This window comes from Erinaceus europaeus, chromosome 3 (assembly GCF_950295315.1).
Source record: "Erinaceus europaeus chromosome 3, mEriEur2.1, whole genome shotgun sequence".
NCBI classification, from domain to species: domain Eukaryota; kingdom Metazoa; phylum Chordata; class Mammalia; order Eulipotyphla; family Erinaceidae; genus Erinaceus; species Erinaceus europaeus.
This window is the reverse complement of record NC_080164.1, coordinates 110,267,520-110,282,672: the sequence shown is the minus strand read 5'-3', so window position 1 is coordinate 110,282,672 and position 15,153 is coordinate 110,267,520. Positions and strand designations below refer to the sequence as shown.

The 15,153-nt window shown below is 40.9% G+C and overlaps 1 protein-coding gene across 1 annotated transcript in view; it reads left to right on the top strand.

Annotated features, from left to right (window-relative positions):
- Window positions 1-15,153, top strand: part of GRID2 (glutamate ionotropic receptor delta type subunit 2) — a 1,638,698-nt gene that overhangs the window by 58,378 nt on the left and 1,565,167 nt on the right. The window lies entirely within an intron of this gene.

The window sequence follows — 15,153 nt, the reverse complement described above, 5'->3', positions numbered from 1 at the left end:
ATTCTCCAAAATTTGACTGAAAATTCCCTCAGAAGAGATTTTTAAGTAAGCAATAAGAAACATTTTTAAAAAGTGTATAACAAGACAGTTCCTTGTAGAAATTCGGAAACTGTGTATCTAGTTTAGGAATCATATCTATTTTCTCCTAGCTCTGTCTTTGCTTCCTGCCACCCCTGCCATCCCTGCCTCTCCTCCTTTCCCTCTTTCCCTCCCTCCCCTGTTTTTATTTTTATTTTATTTTTACATTTCCATCATTCTACCAAATTTTCTCCATGGGCATCTTGAAGTCGTTATGTGTAATCAAATACTTTATTTAGAACATCTCCATATCAGAGGTCACTGAAATGTTTCTATGTGCATAAATTTCTCATGAGTTTGGGGACCAGTCAGTGGTGCCCACATTACCATGTGCGAGAACCCTAATTTGAGCCACCCATTCATTGTTCTTGTCCCCACAGCAGGGCTGCAGGTATTTCTTTGTCTCTCTTCCTCTCTATCTCCATCTTCCCTCTTTATTTCTAACTGTTTCTATCCAATAAATAAAGGAGAAAGAGAGGGGTGGGGAGAGCATTGCAATGGTCCTCCATCTTTAGAGCACCCCTAATGTCCATGGTGCTACCATATGAAAGCAGTGAATGAATCCAAGGCATGTTCAGCTCAGGGGCATATTCTGTGGGCTGAGCTATCTGCTAGCCCCTGCTTTAATAGTCTATTTCCCATTAAATTTTTGGTCACTGGCATCATTGCATTTTGGTTTTCTCACCATTACTGATAAAGTGCATTGTGGGGACTGGGTGGTGGCACACCCAGTGAAATGTACATATTACTAAGCACAAGGATACCTCCAAGGACCCAGGTTTGAACCCCTACTCCTCACCGGTAGTGGGGACGCTTCATGAGTGGTGAAGAAGGTCTGCAGGTGTCTTATCTTTCTCTCCCTCTCTCTATCTCCCCTACCCCTCTCAATTTTTCTCTGTCCTATGGAATAACACACACACACACACACACACACACACACACACACACTGAACCTGTACTAGAACATTTATCAGTCAGTATGGTTATGTGCTAAAAAGAAAAAAAGTGGTTTGTAATGGGTAGAAGGTTTATGCTGGGTCTGTCTCTGAGTTCTTTCTGAGGCCAAAGAGCAAGAGAATAGTGTATGTTGAGCTTGATTAAGAGTGTGAGTTTGCAAAAGGTGCTCTTTATAGTAGTTTCTGTGGGCATCTGTGAGAAATGAATAAGTCAGTTAGTGAGCTAATAGATTATTGCTTCAGTGTAAACCAAGGCTCCTTCCTTAAGGTATGGGAGAGTACCTGGTGTATTTCTTGGATGTTTCCCCCCCAAACAAATGAGATAAAGGCTCTTTGGGCCTCCAGCATGTTTCAGTTTTTGTCCTGTACTGCTTCTGTCATTCCGAGCCACACTCTGTCACTACTGAAACGAGTCCCAGATGGTCCAGTGTTCTGTCTATAGTGACTCCTTCGCTTGGTGAGATTCCTGTGTAGGAAGAGATGGCAGCTCACAGCTGATAGTCTAAAGCTTTGGTTTTATTTTTGCATTCACATGCTCTGCTCTTTATCTGGAAAAAAAAAAGAGATGCTACTGACTAGTCTAGAATCATTTTTATTTTATTTAATTTCTTTACTATTACCTTTATATATTGGCTAGAGACAGCCAGAAATCAAAGGGTAAAGGAGATAGGGAGAGAGAGAGAGACACCTGATGCCCTCCTTCGCCACTTGCAAAGCTTTCCCCCTGCAGGTGGGGGCTGGGGTCTTGAACTTGGGTCCTTGCACAGTTTAACATGTGTGCTCAACCAGGTGAATAACCTCCTGGGTAAAATTACTTCTATACCAATCTATAATCCATGCTACAACCTGGCCTGGCCCAGACCCACCATCACCTTATTTATCCTACTGGTTAACCCTTGGGGCTGGCAGGAGATAACATGATAGGATTCACTTATTACCAGTGTGAGGATTCTGGTTCCAGCACCAGGTCACCAACTGGAAGCACCTGCAGGAGGAAAACTTTCCTGATGGTGGAGCAATGCTGGTTTGTCTCTTCTCTGTCATTCTTTACTTTGTTTACGTGCTCCAAAAGAACACTATGGCTGAGGGCATTGGAGTAGTGCAGGAACTAGACCCCAACAATAGCCCTGGAGGTAAAAAGCAGACAGACAAACAGGTTTTCAAGTACACTGTACAATCTGTGGTCACTTTAGGCTAGAAGATACATGTTTTTTTTTAAATAATTTTTATTAGTGATTTAATAATGATTACCAAAATTGTAGGGTAAGAAGGGTACAATTCCATACAGTTCCCACCACCAAAGTTCCCTGTGCTGTCCCCTCCATTGGAAACTTCCCTATTCTTTGTCCCTCTGGGAGGATGGATCCAAATTCTTCTGGGGGTGCAGAAGGTGGAAAGTCTGGCTTCTGTAATTACTTCTCTGATGGACATGGGCATTGACAGGTGGATCCACACCCCCAGCCTGTTTCTGTCTTTCCCTAGTGGGGCAGGGCTCTGCAGATGGGAGATTTAGGGACATATTGGTGAGGTTGTCTGCCCAGGAAAGTCAGGTTGGTGTCATGGTAGTGTCTGCAACTTGGGGGCTGGAATGTGGTAAGATATATATATAAAATGTTCAATAAATAGGAACCCAAAAGTAAGAATAGAGCAAATGAAACTAGTAGTCTTCTTGGGGGAAGAAGCTAGGAAGTCTATTTTAGATATGTACCATGTGGCCCATGACTTTAGTAACTTGGATATGGGCCTTAGGTCATATTGATGGGATTTACAGTTAATGGCATTTATATACTTTCCTTCTATTTGGGAACTACTCTTTGCCCTAATCTAGCTTTCTAGTTCTATTCTCAACTCTGTCACCATCTTCACACACACACACACGCACACGCACACACACGCACACACACACAATTTTATGGCTTAGTGGTAAAGATTTCTACACTTTCTGCTGAAGACAACTTCTTATGCTATACAAATCTCCTCAGTTGTTGGTAGAGCACCTGGTTTAGCATACAGGTTATAATGCACAAGGTCTGGGTTCAAGCCCCCTCTTCCCACCTGCAGGGGCAAAGTTTCATGAGTTGTGATGCAGAGCTGCACGTATCTTTCTTTCTCTCTCTCCCTATCTCCCCCTACTCTCTCAATTTCTGACTGTCTCCATTTAGCAAGTTAATAAAAATAATAAAATTAAAAACCAAACAATCAGGAAAACCAAATCTACCCACCTGTGGCTGTAGGTCACCTTGACATAATAGGAACTTATTGGTCAGTCTGCCCAGGTGTTCAGAGTTTGACTTTTCTAAGTGTGTTTACAAAAGCTCAACCCTGTAGGGTCTTTTTTTTTTTTTTTTTTAAGTGGATGGATCAGAGAGAAATTGAAAGAGGAGGGAGAGAGAATGATAGACTTTGCTGCTTGTGAAGCATCCTCCCTGCAGGTGAGAGCAGCAGGGGTTTAACTTGGATCCTTTGGCAGGTCCACTGCTCAGCCCCCTTAGTGACTTCCCACGTTTAGGGTCACATGGGCAACTGAGAGAAGTTCTTGTTATGATTTCCCCACACCTCAGTGGGAAAAATTTGATTTCACAGCAAAGGAGACATTTCACTTCAAAATTGTAATTGGCACTATTTAGAAATGTTAGCAAATGCTCTCTCCTCCTTGCCCTCTTCCTTGTATGTCATGTGAAACTCAGGAGACACAGAAGCCTTTAATAAGAACAAAGTTATTCATGATTGTGGCTGGAGAGATAGCATAATGGTTATGTAAAGTCTCTCATTCCTGATGTTCCAAAGCCCCAGGTTCAGTTCCCAGCACCATTAAAAGCCAGAGCTGAGCAGTGCTCTGAGTGTAAAAAAAAAGAAAAAAGAAAAAAAAAGTGATTGCTTTTTGTTGAGTGCTCTGTAATAGTTTGAGAACTAAAGACACACAAAAAAACCCCTTATCTGCTATAAATAGGTAAACATTTAAGAATCAAGATTCATTTTAAATTCCTGTGACTAAAGGAATGTTTTGAGAATCTGGGAAGACAGCATAGTGGTTTTGCAAAAGATTCTCCTACCTGAGGCTCAGAGGTCTTAGGTTCAATCTCCAGCATTACTATAAGCCAGAGCTGAGCAGGTCTCTGGTCTGTTTGTCTGTCTGTCTCTTTTTCTCTCTCTCATTAAAATAAAATATAAATGTTATAAAAAGAAAAATTTGAATACCTCTTTAAAATATGTTTATATAGCAACATCAAAGACACCAGAATTACCATAGTCACTTGTTGAGTAGTTAGTGCTTTTTATTTTTATGCCTTATAAATACATCTTCTTTTTTGTTGTTGTTTCTGTATCCTTTCTTTTTTTAAAAAAATTTTTAATTATAAAATAGAAACACTGACAAGACCATAGTATAAGAGTGTCGGGCTGTGCTTCACTGACGGGAGACAGATGACCTGGGACTCATGGTTGAGCTGTATGCAGTATCTCTTTATTCATGCAGGACGCAGCATGAATCTAAGCCGAGCTAAGCTAAACTCAAAACTAAAACAAACAATGTTGTCTTTATATATACTTCCCAAGTAGGGTGTGAACAGGATGTGACATAGAGAGGGTGGAGAGAAAAGTGACTGGTGAAAATCAGGGTGTGACAAGGAGAGGATCAGGGTGTGACAAGGAGAGGGGGTGGAGCAGGTGAGAATTCTACCACTAAACCACCAATGCCCTGGAGGGAAGGTGGTGCTTTATGTAAATGTAAAAGTGATTTATGTAAATAGATGGCAGTGGTTATGTAAATAGAATACAGTGGTTATGTAAAATGAATACAGTGTTAAGCAGGGGGGGATTTAAACCAAATGAAACAGAAGGGGTTTTTTAAAGCATACCAACAATTCCCCCTTTTTTTTTAACTAATGGCCATAGTATCAGGATCGTGGGGTGAACAGAAACCTATATCGTACAGGTGTTTTCAAAAGAACTGGCATAAGACATGGAAAACAAAATAGGCGAGCAGCAATAACCAGTGTGATGCCAAAGGGAGGCCTGAGGGGGTATTTTCTGCCTCAAAGGGCAAGGCCTAGCAGGCGAAAGGCATTTCTTGCCTCTGGGGGTATCAATTGCCTCTGGGGGCGCTTCATGCCTCTGTGGGCATCTCTTGCCTCAAAGGGCATTTCCTGCCTCTGTGGGCATAACCTAATAAGGAGGGGGAGTTTTCTACCTCTAGGAGAAGAGCCTGCAGGCGAGGGAACATGGCCTATAAAGTCCCAAGGCTCTGGCTGAAGTTAATCTTTGAGAAACACAGCAACGTGTACCAGTAAGTCCGATGGAAGTGTCAGTTCAAAATAGATGACCACGGAAGAAAATGCCAAGGGATGAAACACTGCATGTCTATCTCGATGGGGAATGTTGGCCACCAGAATTCTGCTTTTCTGTAGAGAGTGAGCTTTGGAGTCTGTGAATCTGTTTCTTCAGGTCGTGCCAGGTCACATCATTGGTTTCCAGGGGTGTGTTGCAGTCATTCCATCTTGTGGGCGATGTCAGAGAACAGGGGTCCAAATGCATTTCCAGAAATTTTCATTTGAGTAGATGCTTTTTCATGTGAAGACTTGACAGCTGAAATTCACTTACTTGTCAAACAAAACTTGTAGCAGATTAGAAGTTTACTATAATTGATAACTCCATTATAATTGGAAGTCCTTTCTAGTATGATTTTAAGGTTGTTTAAACAGTTTAAACTCAATAAAATGTGGAAAGGTAAACAGAAGAACCACAGTAGAAGCCTTACGCATGAGAATAATTAACATAATCATTGCACTATCTGCCCCACCCATAACTCATACAGTTTTCAGGATTAAACGTTTCAGATTCATGTCAAGACGTAAAAGAGAAATCAAAGGAGGGAAAAAACAATTTTTTGGATTGTTTCTGATGTCTCTAGAAATCATGGCTGCGTCCAGCATTTTTTTTTTTTAGTCAATGTCAAACAAAGATTCAGTCATTCAAATCACTCTCTTACGAAACAGATCTCACCATGTAGTATCAAGAGTCCCCGGAGGGCATCCTGGTCCAAAAAGCTCCTCGAAATTCCATTTAGGGTGCTTCTGACTGTTCCTGCTAGATTGTTTCAGGCACCCATTTTTAAAAGTGTCTTCCCATTGAAGATAGAATCCAATCAGGAGAGTAGAACTAACCACATGTCTCCATTCTTGGGGACTGCCACGGTACTGGAGAATGCTCCTCAAATTAGAGTAGTCCTTCTCCATGGGAAACATGCAAGAAGAAGTCCAGAAAGTCCCAGTGGAAATCTCCGTGCATATCCCAAGGTCTATGATCATGGTCATAAAGAACCAAATTGTGTCCTGGAGCAAAATGTAGTCCTTTTCCTCAGGAAACATGAGAGAGGGAATCCAGAAAGTCCAAGGAGAAATCTCTGTGCATCTCCCAAGCTCTATGATCCCGGTCATAAGAAACCAAAGTTCCTGGTCAGGGAACCGAAGTGTGGCCCAGAGTTAAATGTTCCAGAGACAGAGAAACTGTCTCATAATGAAACAGTAGAGGCTTTGGCAAACCTCTTCATAAGTAGAAAGGCAACCCATTGTGGATGGGTAGCCAAGTTTACTTATCTGGGCGATGGGTGGGTTAGTTCCCACATTGATGCTGGTCCATGTTTAAGGGCTTATTTCAGTCCCTGTTCAGGCACCATATGTCAGGCTGAGCTTCACTAACGGGAGACAGATGACCCGGGACTCATGGTTGAGCTGTAGGCAGTATCTCTTTATTCATGCAGGACGCAGCACAATCTAAGCCGAACTAAGCTAAACTCAAAACTAAAACAAACAATGTTGTCTTTATATATACTTCCCAAGTAGGGTGTGAACAGGATGTGACATAGAGAGGGTGGAGAGAAAAGTGACTGGTGAAAATCAGGGTGTGACAAGGAGAGGATCAGGGTGTGACAAGGAGAGGGGGTGGAGCAGGTGAGAATTCTACCACTAAACCACCAATGCCCTGGAGGGAAGGTGGTGCTTTATGTAAATGTAAAAGTGATTTATGTAAATAGATGGCAGTGGTTATGTAAATAGAATACAGTGGTTATGTAAATAGAATGCAGTGTTAAACAGGGGGGAATTTAAACCAAATGAAACAGAAGGGGTTTTTAAAAGCATACCAACATAAGAGGGGTACAATTTTACAGCACCAGAACTCCCTATTCCATTCCCTCCCCGATAGCTTTTCTATTCTTTAACCCTTTGGGAGAATGGACCCAGGGTCATTATGGGGTCCAGAAGGTGGAAGGTCTGGCTTCTGTAATTGCTTCCCCGCTGAATATGGGCATTGGCAGGTCGATCCATACTCCCAGTCTTTTTCTCTCTTTCCCTAGTGGGGCAGTGCTCTGGGGAAGCAGAGCTCCAGGACATGTTGGTGTGGTCATCTGCCTTGGGAAGTCAGGTTGGCATCATGGTAACATCTGGAACCTAGTGGTAGAGTACTGAAGATGGTGGGTTGACATTCCAGGCCTCACGTCTCTGGATGCAGTCCAAAGTGAAACATGCTGAGGTGGTACTGGTTGCATTGATTGGTTTGGGATCAGCAGATTCAATATTAGTTGGTATGAAAAAAAAAAATGGCCACAGGATCAATGGATTTGTAGTGCAGGTACCAAGCCCCTGTGATAATCCTGGAGGCAAAACAAACAAACAAACAAAAACAACCAAAGACTTAAGCCAAGCTATGAGCTGTCAAGTTCAGTTCAGTGAACAGTCAGTCATAAGACTTGCACACATGAGGTCCTGAGTTCAGTCCCTGGCACTGGATATTAGGACAGTGTTATCTCCTTTAGTAAATATACAAATATATGAATACATATACATATATATATGTATATAAATTTAAAAAATAAAATGGAAAAACAACTTAAAATATTAAAATAGCTGTTAAATAAAATAGCATAAGGAAATGGAAAATACATAAATACAACTCTCAATAGAACACAAATGTAAGAAGTATGCTAGATTTAAAAGTGAGGGGGCCCGGTGGTGGCACACTTGTTTAAGTGCTCACATTACAGTGCACAAGCATCCACTTTCAAGCTCCTGGTCCCCACCAGCCAGGGGAAAACTTCATGAGTCATGAAGCAGGGCTTCTCTCCTCTCTGTCCCCCCCTTTCCTCTCAATTTCTCTCTGTCCCTTTACAATAATAAATAAATAAAAATAAATTTTAAAAAGATTTTATAGTGGTAGTCAGCTTGCAGAGGATGTATTCGCTCCTGCTAGGAAGGGTTATTGCAGGAAGTGGGTCTAGAGTTTGAAGTGTCCACCTAGTTAGTCAAGTGAGAAAGGTCATGTTTGCTTTATTTGAGTTAAAGTGCTGCCTTAGCACACTAGGACTGTTTTCAGGTGAATTCACTCATAATCAATGGCTACCTACAGAAGTTTTTCTTGAGAGAACATTTCTTAAGCAAAATCTGACAAACCCATTAGATTTCGAGGCTGAACATGTGTTCACAGGCTTCCTCCACAGAAGACAATTTGAGTGCAAGGAGTTTGTAGTTCCATGATAATGAGCATTGATTGTAACTGTAAATGAAAAGTATACAGATTTTCAGGCAATCTGTTCTTAGAAAGATGCCTTAAAATACTTGGAAATTGGAAGCTGCTTCCTAGAGTCCTAATGCCCTTGAGAGTGCTATCAATGTATTCCCTTATTCCTCAGCTATATTCCAGAAGTGCCTTTAGGAAGAAAAGGTTTTTTCTCCCCTATGATCACTGTGTATCTCATGGATAATTCAGTGGATAAGCCTGATACAATATTGACCATTCACTGGATATATTTATTAAGTGAATAAGGGCTACAAGCTAAAGAACATCTTATCTAACATATTTTACTCTGGTATGACAAGAATAAATTTATCTTTACATCTGGTTTATATAGATGACACTCTCCAAGCCCTCTTGCATTGTTTATTTACAATGCTTTGTATATTTCTTTAATGTATCGTTTGGAAAAACTTGATCTCCACTGTAGGATAAGCAGTTTCCTCAATTGTGAAAGAAAGGCTCAAAAGAAATCAACCTCTGAATATTCCTTTTGGTATGAATACGTCTATCATTGTGCACGCACGCCTGTGTGTGTGTGTGTTAATGATGTATTTTATCTGTGGTTGATTGAATTCATTCCTATGAGACCTGCAAATACATGAGGGCCCTTTTTGTATAGCAGTTACCACTATCATATCATAGTTAAAGATTAGTTTCTTTCTCTTTTCCTTCCTCCCTTCCACCCTTCCTTCTTCTCTCTCTCTTTCTCTCTCTCTCTTTCCTTCTTTTTCTTTTTTCTTTTTGTCTCCAGGGTTATTGCTGGGGCTCAGTGCCTGCATGACAAATCTACTACCCCTGGTGGCCTTTTTTTTTTTTTTTTTTCATTTTATTGGATAGGACAAAGAGAAAGGAGAGGGAGGGGGAGGCAGGGAAAGGGAAAGACAACTGTAGACCTGCTTCACAGCTTGTAGGTGGGGAGTGGGGGCTCAAACCTGGGCCCTTGAGCTTATCCCAGTGCACCACTGGGTGACCTTGTTTCTTTCTCCTCCTCCTCCTCCTCCTTCTGCCTTTTCTTTTTAATAATGATATAATAATGACTGACAAGATTTTAGGATAATAGGGATACAATTCCACACAGTTCCTGGTACCAGATTTCCATCTCCCATCCCTTCCATTGAAACCTTCCCTAATTTTTATCCTTCTTCATACACACTCATTCCTAGGCCTCAATTTGCAATGAAAAGTGTTCTGTTCCTTGTCTATGAAAGGAAAGCTGTTTAGGGAGTGAAATGGAGGTAGAGCCACTGTGGGAAGAATTACAGATTCTCAGTTGTCTTCCTCTCTGGCATCACCATGTTTCACATTATTATTTCTCCTGTATGCTCAAGATATTTGTCCTTTGCTCAAGTCATCTATTTTGGTAAAATTTCTTCTTCCCAGAAACCTCAGTGATTCAAAACAACACGACATGTATTTTTCTCATGATTCTGGGATGTTGCAGGTTTGCTTAGGGATACTTTGCCTCTTCTTGAGGAATTGGGGACAAGAGTCTTTTCCCCCAGTCACAGACTTACAATTGTCATATGAAATGGACTCAGAAGTGTACAACTTTATTTATACATATCTTGTTAAATGATTATCACAAACAAGTTAATTGGCACCTATATGCCACCTCTCATATTTTGTGTTTGTTTTTTTTTAATTTTTTTTGTTTGTTAGTGATAGTTTGTTACAAGATTGTAAGATTACAATGTGTAATTCCACACTACACCCACCACCAAAGTTCTGTATCCCCACCCTTCCACCTCTCAGAGGTTTTCACTGGAGTTCTCACAAGTCTTACAATTTGTTTCCTTATGTTTTGTTTTGTTTGGTTCTTTTCTTTTTCTTTTTTTTAAATTTATTTATTCCCTTTTGTTGTCCTTGTTGTTTTATTATTGTAGTTATTGTTGTCATCATTGTTGGATAGGACAGAGAGAAATGGAGAGAGGAGGGAAGACAGGAGAGGGGCAGAGAAAGATAGACACCTGCAGACCTGCTTCACCACCTGTGAAGCGACTCCCCTGCAGGTGGAGAGCCGGGGGCTCGAACGAACTGGGATCCTTAAGCTGGTCCTTGCACTTTGTGCCACCTGCTCTTAACCCGCTGCGCTACAGCCCGACTCCCTTGGTTCTTTTCTCTTCTTTTCTTTTCTTTTCTTTCCTTTTCTTTTACTTTATTTTATTTTATTTTATTTTATTTTATTTCTCTCTCTCTTTCTTTCTTTCTTTTAATTAATTAATTTATATCCCATCCCCTCGCCTGATAGCTTTCCCATTCTTTAACCCTCTGGGAGTATGGGTCCAAGGTCATTGTGGGTTGCAGAAGGTGGAAGGTCTGGCTTCTGTAATTGTTTCCCCACTGAACATGGGTGTTGACTGGTTTATTTATTCTCCCAGTCTGCCTCTCTCTTTCCCTAGTAGGGTGGGTCTCTGGGGAAGCGGAGCTCCAGGACACGTTGGTGGGATTGTCTGTCTGTCCAGGGAAGTCTGGTTGGCATGATGCTGGCATCTGGAACTTGGTGGCTGAAAAGAGAGTTAACATACAAAGCCAAACAAATTGTTGAACAATCATGGACCTAAAGGCTGGAATAGTGCAGATGAAGTGTTGGGGGGTACTCACTGCAGACTCTTGTATATTTTGCTTTCAGGTATATATTTTGCCCTAGTTTATGGATACATGTGAACATAAGCTCTATCTCAGGGTACCTGGTCTATATCTAGGTTTTGGGACTTTGATAGAAAGTGGAATGGAATTAGAGAATACTATGAAAGGAAAGGTCTCACCTGAGTAATGAAGCTGAAGGGTTGTCATTCCACACCTGAAGTCTCCAGACACAGTCTGAAGTGAAGCATGCTGAGGTGGCACTCATTGCATTTATTAGGTTGGGATTGGCAGATGCAATATTACTTGGTATGAATTGAGAGCAGCATGCAGGTAAGTGCACCCCACCCTAAGGTTGGAACTGGGGGAAATATAGACACTATAGTGGAAATATGAGGTTCCTGCTGCCTTAGGGTTCAAGAAGACAATGGATAGTTATTGTTATCATCACATTATTTGGTAATTGGATTAACTTTGAAAAGTTCCTTTGTTAGGGTTTGTTGTATAATACCCAGCATCTTGTATATAGCGGTGCCACCGGTTGCTTCTGTTCTACCTGGTCTAGGCTTTTGAGAGAGTCAACTTATCAAAGACTCAGCCTATGTATTAAAAGGATTCACTCTGTGCTTTAAAAAGTTTGAGACATACAATCAATTTTTCCTCTCTCATATTAATTAAATAGTGATTTATATGACTACAAATTAATAGGAGTGTACATAAACACCATTCCCACCACCAAGAGACTGTATCCCACCCACCCACCCCCACCCCCCTGCCACCCGGGGAAGCCCAATGTCTACCCTTCCCCTCACCCCAGGGTTTTTACTTTGGTGCCCTACTCCAAATTCAGTGTAAACCTGCTTTGAGTTAACCTTTCTGTTCTTCTTTCTCAACTTCTGTTGATGAGTGGGATCATCCCATACTCATCTTTATCTTTCTGACTTAGCTCACTTAACATAATTCCTTCTAGCTCCATCCAAGATGGGTCAGAGAAGGTGGGTTCATTGTTCTTAATAGCTGCATAGTATCCATTGTGTATATATACCACAGCTTTCTCAGCCACTCATCTGTTGCTGGGCACCTAGGTTGCTTCCAGGTTTTAGCTATTAAGAATTGTGCTGCTATGAACATAGGTGTACACATATCTTTTTGGTTGGGCATTATGGAATCCTTGGGGTATATCCCCAGGAGAAGAATTACTGGGTCATATGGAAGGTCCGTGTCTAGCCTTGTGAGAGTTCTCCAGACTGCTTTTCAGAGAGTTCTTTTCCTATCTTTTTATTTATTTATTTTTTTTGGCAAGTTCATGTAAATCAGATCTCTAGATTCCACATGTGAGTGAAACCATCTGGTAGTTGTCTTTTATCTCTTGACTTATTTTGCTAAGCATCTTCACCTCTAGCTATTTGACATTTGTTGATGTGTGGTGAGAATGTTAAACTCTATTCTAACTAAATTCTCCTCTATATTACTGTGTTTTACCTATAGTCCCAATGCTGTGTGAATCACCAGAATCTGCTCAACTTTCAGCGGAGTGCTTTGACCCACTAGCACCTACCGCTTTTGTTATTACCCACTCAGCCTCTGAAATCTACCATTTTATGCTTTTTATTAGTTTGTCTTTCTCTTCAGTCTCCGTATGTAAGAAATGTTATGAATTATTTATTTGTCCTTCTTGCCTTATGTTGTTATTAGAGAGTATTCAGGATGTGGCCCAGTATTATTTGAAGTTGAACTTGAATTATCTATACGGATATATCACAAAGTCAGGGATAATTCCTAAACATAAATAGATGATCAAATGATGTGCTGACATGATGCAACCTTGTAATTGGGTAAAATTGCAACAGTCAGTGTGAAGAAAGAAAAAGTGGAAAAGAAAAAGAGAAAAGAACAAGGTTAGTAGGGGCCAGATGGTGGCACACCTTGTTACACATCACAAAGGACTTTAACTTCAATTGTTGGAGAGGTTGTGTGTGCAAAGGAACCCTCCAGCACTGCTGATGGGAAGGTCAGTGGCCCAACCTCTGTGGAAAGAATTATCTTTCTTTTTTTAATTGGGAGAAATAATGATGTACAGGATGATTAATGACGTTTCTTTTAGCTTCCTTCCTTCCTTCCTTCCTTCCTTCCTTCCTTCCTTCCTTCCTTCCTTCCTTCCTTTATTTCTTTATTTCTTTTTTATAAAAAGTAAACATTGACAAAACCATAGGATAAGTGGCATACAACTCCACACAATTCCTGGGAAGTCGGGCTGTAGCGCAGCGGGTTAAGTGCACGTGGCACAAAGCTCAAGGACCAGCTAAGGATCCTAGTTCGAGCCCCAGATCCCCACCTTCAGGGGAGTCGCTTCACAGGCAGTGAAGCATGTCTGTAGGTGTCTTTCTCTGGCCCTCTCTGTCTTCCCCTCCTCTCTACATTTCTCTCTGTCCTATCCAACAATGACAACAACATCAATAATAACTACAACAATAAAACAACTAGTGCAACAAAAGGGAATAAATAAATAAATAAATAAATAAATATTAAAAAACAAAAACAAATACAATTCCCACCAGTAGAACTCTGTATCCCTTCCCCTCCCCTGAAAGCTTTCCTATTCTTTAACCCTCTGGGAGTATGGACCCAAGGTCATTGTGGGCTGCAGAAGGTGGAAGGTCTGGCTTCTGTAATTGCTTGCTCATTGAACGTGGGTGTTGACAGGTTGATCCATACTCACAGCCTGCTTCTCTCTTTTCCTACTGGGGTGGGGTTCTCAGGAAGCAGATCTCTAGGACACATTGGTGGGGTTGTCTATCCCAAGCTGTGGTTCACCTGGTCCTCACCTGCAATGGGGAAGCTTCATGAGTAGTGCAGCAGGTCGGTAGGTGTCTCTCATTCTTTTTATCTCCAATTCTCCCTTCCCTCTCAATTTCTCTTTGTCTTTCCAATAATAAGTAACTGAAAATATTGAAAAATACTTATCTTCCCTAGCAATAAAACTTCAAATTTCTTTTCACATGTATGGTTTATCCCGAAGGAAATTATCTTAACGTTTTTGCTTAATTAAAATGAAAGCTGTTAGAAGAAAGCATATTCCACCTTCTGCTTTTCCTCTCTAAAAAAAAAAAAAAAAAAAACCTATGTGGGGAGTTGGGCTGTAGCGCAGCAAGCACACGTGGTGCAAAGTGCAAGGACTGGCTTAAGGATCCTGGTTCGAGCCCCCGGCTTTCTACCTGCAGGGGAGTCGCTTAACAAGTGGTAAAGCAGGTCTGCAGGTGTCTATCTTTCTCTCCCCTTCTCTGTATTCCCTTCCTCTCCCATTTCTCTCTGTCCTATCTAACAAAGACATCAATAACAACAACAATAAAACAACAAGGGCAACAAAAGGGAATAAATAAATAAATAAATAAATAAATATAAAAAACTGTGTGTTGGGGCTGGGTGATGTTGCACTTGGTTGAGCACACTTGTTAGAATGTGCAGGGACCTGGGTTCGAGCCTCTGTCACCACCTGCAGGGGGAGAGCTTTGCATGTGGTGAAGCAGTGTTGCAGGTGTCTCTTTGTCTCTCTTCTTCTCTATCTCCTTCCCTTTATTTCTGGAAAAGCTCTAATATTCACTTAACTCTTTTTATTCTTTTCTTTCTCTCTTTTTTTTCTTTCTAGAAAGTACAAAGTTCTGCCTTCTTTTTCTATGTTCAGAGGCATTTTTCTCTTTTTATTGAAGTCAAAGGTACTATAATAATTTATTCTTTAATTATTTTTTTTGTAAAATTCCTTTGATATGTTCTTATAAAATATTTCCTTTGGTTCATTTTAGTGAGAGAGATACAGAAATATTGAGCAGATGAGGGAGAGAGAGAGAGAGGACACCAAGCTCTGTTCTAGTATGTTCTAGTATATGTTGTACTGGGGATGAATTTGTAAGCTTGGAGCCTCAGGCATGAAAATCTTTTGCGTAATCACTATGCTGTCCTCTAGACCTGG